Below are 4,731 nucleotides of genomic sequence, written 5' to 3' on the forward strand. Positions count from 1 at the left end.
ACTTCCCTCAAGCCCCCTTCTCCCGGCTGGAGAGCGCACTTGGGTCTCGGGTAAACGAGCTTTGAACCCGGCCCCCAGGGAGGACGTGTCAGGGTTTGCGTTGGCTCCTGTGAACCAGCATCCTGTTTTTGCCAACGCTCGCTTGACAGAAGGCTTCCCACGCGGCCCCCTCGCTCCTCTGAAGTCGCGCCACGTGCGCTCGGCTGCCTCCACCTCAAACCCGGCCCCGCCCCGGCGCTTTGAAGACAGCCACGCGCAGGGTGGAACGAGCCCGTGTGCACACCTGCTTGTGTCAATGGGAGGAAGGGCGGGGCTGGAGGGGGCCGCGCTACATGTAAGGTAGAAGTCATTTTTCGATCTGCTGGAGATACCAAGGTGCCAGCCTGGGGGCAGCTCCAGCCTGGGGCCCGGCAGGAGGTTCTGGGGGGTGTGGGGAGAGGACCCCAGGGCCAGGGCTAACGGAGGGAGGCTTCTCCGGTCCCGATTCACAGCCTCCCCCACCCGCTGGGCAGGAATGAAGCCCCAGGGCAGGTAGGTGGGGGAGGACAGCAGGCAGGAGGTGGCCCTGCTCCCGAGGCATTCTGGCTAGGGGCTAGAATCCCCGCAGGGCCTGGACAGTACTCAGGGCTGTGGACCGGCTCCCAAGGGCCCGTCGGGCGGAGGCGGCCTGGGCGTAGCAGGGGGCTCTGCCCTGAAGATCGCTGTGGTCCCAGCGTTGGCAGCAAAGGGCCTGAGCTCCCTTGTTGAAGGTCAAATCCTCAGAAAGGCTTCCTAAGAGCCACAGAACGCATGAGTCACCGTTTCTGTGTTGACCTTGACCAAGCTGATGGCAGTGCCCGTCAGGCCCCTGGCCTCTGCCTCAGAACAGTGACTCCAGGCATGGAAGACCGTGAGCCCCAACTGAGGATGAGATATATATATACACACAGCCAGTTCTGGGGCTTGAACTCAGGGCCTGAGCACTGTCCCTGAGCTTCTTTTGTTCAAGGCTAGCACTCTGCCCCTTGAGCCGCTTCTGGCCTTTTCTATGTATGTGATACAGAGGAACGGAAGCCAGGGCTTCGTGCATGTGAGGCAGGCCCTGGAGCGCTAAGCCCCTGCCCAGCCCTGAGGATGTCTTAAGAGCATGAGTTTTAAGGAGGGGAAACCCATCCTGTGGGGCTGCAGCCACGGGGCCAAGATGCAGACCTTCGCCGGAGTTTTCAATGCCGTCTGTCCTTCTGGGTTGCTTTCTGGGTGTGCACTGAGCTGCTCTGTGGGGACAGACCCACACAATGTAGCCCAGCCAGGTGGACACCCCACAGGTGTCCCCAGGGTAGGAGGCAGCTTTCCGAGAAACCTCAGACGAACCTTCACCAAGGGCTCAGTCAGGGGTCTGCTCGGGGTAAATGGGACCCCACATCTCATTAGGTTTTGATTTTGTTTTCATGCATTTTCTTTCTGTTCCTTCGTCTGTAGCTGTTAAAAGCTTTTCAAAAGTTATGTCTAGTTTGGTTTTCTGAGGCACAGTCATGTTTGTTGAGCCCAGGCTGGCCTCAAACTCCCCATCCTGCCACCCCGGCCTCCAGAGGACCCACCAGGCCTGGCCTTTCAAGGTTGTACCACACAATCGCTGTCCTTTGCTTTGGAGTTGCTTCCGACTGCGTGCAAGGCACACGCCTCAGAGCTCTGTGATTTGACCCAAGAACAGCTCCCCCTCCCTGTCGGCTCTGGCAGGGCCCTCCTGGTGCCCAGCGCTGCCCGGCCGTCTGGGCCCCCCGCAGAGGATCCCGTCAGCAAAGCCTCTGCCGCCGTCCGGTCCTGGCGGAAAGCAAGCTGGCCTGGGCAGAGTGCAAAAGGCCGCTTCGCCCAGCGCGAGCCGTGCCGCGGCGGCGCCAGGCCGGGCCGGGCCGGGCGGGGAGGCCTTGGCCGGGCGCCGCCCCCTCCCACCTCGCCCCGTGGGGCAGCGCACCCAGGCCGCGGCCCTGGGAGAGACGCTGGCAGAGAGGGGCAGGGCTCGGGCTAGCGGCCCCCCAGTTAGCCTGACCGCCCCCCTCCAGGGGGCTCGGGAAAGCACGGCCTGTCCCTCGATGGGGCCCCCGCAGGGCCACGTGGAGCTGCGCACACCCCCTCAGATAACACCCTGCACTGGCCAGCTACACCCACAAACGGCAACCACTGCCCCCTTCTAGTAACTCCCTCGCCCAGGCCTCACACAAACCCCCTTGCACAAAGGCAGGCTGCGCCCCCCGACATTACCCTGCTGTGCTGTGACTTGGCGTCCCGCGGTCGTCCGCGCCGGCGCTCTCACTCACCAGTGAAGACCAAGCAGGACTCTCACCACTCAAGACTGTCCTTTCCAAAGGCCTTGGGAACTGGGGGCCTCCCTTGCTGGAACCCACGAATCCTCTGGATTCCCCAGATGTAAAGGAATTGATGTGACTGAGGCCTCCGGCTCGCCAGGGCTCGCGGGTTATTAGTTTACTTAGTTTACGCATGCAGGTGGATTACAGCACTGTCTAGCACCCGTCAAGGGCTCAATCAATGTCAGCACTTAACCTTGCGCTTTCCAAAACAGTTAAAGTTATGCAGACACCAAATAACACCCGTTTTGTTTTTTTTGTGTGTCTGTCTCAGGCCTGGGTGCTGGCCCTGCGCGTTTCTTGCTCAAGGCTAGCACTCTACCACGTGAGCACAGCTCCATTTAGGACATTTTAGTTATTAGAGACAAGAGCTTCATGGAGTCTCCTGCCCGGGATGACTTCCGGCCTTGGTCCTCAGCCTTCGGCCTCTTTTTTTGGCCAGTCCTGGGCCTTGGACTCAGGGCCTGAGCACTGTCCCTGGCTTCTTCCCGCTCAAGGCTAGCACTCTGCCACTTGAGCCACAGCGCCGTGGCTCAATAGCAATGTATATGTGGTGCTGGGGAATCGAACCTAGGGCCTCGTGTATCCGAGGCAGGCACTCTTGCCACTAGGCTATATCCCCAGCCCGGCCTTCGGGCTCTTGAGTGGCTAGGATTACAGGCCAGGCTAGCCACAAGGACCTATTCCCAAGTAACATTCTTGGGTCTGGACTTGATTTGGTGCTAACACAAAGGCGGGGCCCCGATCCACAAGTTTGAGGCCAGCCTGAGGAAGATGAACAAGACCAGTCAGTTCTTTTAAGGGCTGGAAAGGCAGGGGTCATTGGCCCGGTGTAGGCTGCAGTTGGTGGTGGAACTGTTACATGGCAGACGCCTAGCTGCCTCCAAGTATCTCCGGAGTGCGTACCTTCTGCCTGGCCAGGTGCTTAGAACTCATCTCAGAGTTGGCTTTTCCTGAAAGGCTAAGCATCTCAGAACACATGCAGCCTGTGCTGGTAGGGTGCCGGCTCCTTGGCACGAGACGGGAGCCCCCAACCCAGGACCCTCGAGGCTCTGTCTCTGGACTGCCGTGGGTCTCCGGGACCCACACTAACACTCCCAGCCAGAGGTGCCCCTCGGCCCGTGGTAGCACTGCGGAAGTCAGGTGTCGCACCCACGCGCTGGCTTTTAGAAAGCCGGACCTGGCCTGGGATGGAGAACGGTTAAGCAGCTGAACTGAGCTCACACAGCAGGATTCAGAGCCGTCCCCCGACGGCGGCGTGCGCTTCCCGACTCCGCTTTGAGCTTGTAGGACAGCGGACTGTTTCAACACTGGGATCTGCATAGAGAGAGCTCTGAACTCCCACGCCATTCCACTTGGAGGAGGGGAAGTATGAAGCACAAGTGATTTTTGGAAGTGTTATCCTATCTGTAGCACAAAGCTGTGCGCTTACGCAGAGAGGTGTTGCTAATGGGTACTGACGGGTCAACAGAATTGATTTACCCGTGCGGCAGGCCAGCGTTTCTAACCACACGCAGTTCACAGATGGGGAGAAACTGGTTTCTATCAGAAGCAATTTCTACCCGGTTTTCAATGGAAACTATTGGGGGGACTCGTTCTGCCCCCTAGTGGTTGTAACTAATGTTCAAATGCTCAGCAAGCTACGTGTTCAGCACCTACGTTTTGACATGGGTGGCTAGGATAAAATGATCAAAGCCAACATAGCATCTCTCCCATGCCTCAGCATTGCCTCCGGCCCCTCTGCAATCCCTTCATGGGGATCCCAGCCCCGGGGGGCCGCAGACCTGCTGGTCTACACCCTAGTTTGAACTCTGGCACTTTATATGCATGGACCTCATTCACTCAAAATGATTGCTCTGAGGCTTATCCACTAAGTCTCAAAAGCCCGTTCCCTTTTTCACTGCTGAGTAATCGACTGGATGGACACAGCACAAATCTCCACTTGCTAAGGCCCGAGGGAGTCCCTCTGTCCACGCGCCTGGTGAAGGCCATTTGCACTGTTTCTGTTCACTACAGATAAAGCTGCTGTGCACATTTGCGCTGTCTTGGGGAGGGCAGAGCAAGGCTCGATGTGGACAAGCTGGCACAATCATGGGCACGACCTTACACTTCTGAGTTTTACCTCCAGGAGCTACTAGGGTTCCAGTGACAATGCGTTTTGGATAAATTAAAATTTATATGACCTATAATTATTACAGCAATTATTACTGTGCATTGCTATTGATAGGCTCTCTTTGTTCTGTCTCCCTATTTACTTTTTTCCTAGTTTACATCAATATTTAAGCTGAGTCTTGATCAGAAATATAAAGTTCCTACTGTACCAAATGATGTGTACCATGTGTTTAATACATCAAAGCTTTATTTATTTATTTGCAAATAAAAGTTGGAC

The sequence above is a fragment of the Perognathus longimembris genome, unplaced genomic scaffold (assembly GCF_023159225.1).
Source record: "Perognathus longimembris pacificus isolate PPM17 unplaced genomic scaffold, ASM2315922v1 HiC_scaffold_5393, whole genome shotgun sequence".
Lineage (NCBI taxonomy): Eukaryota > Metazoa > Chordata > Mammalia > Rodentia > Heteromyidae > Perognathus > Perognathus longimembris.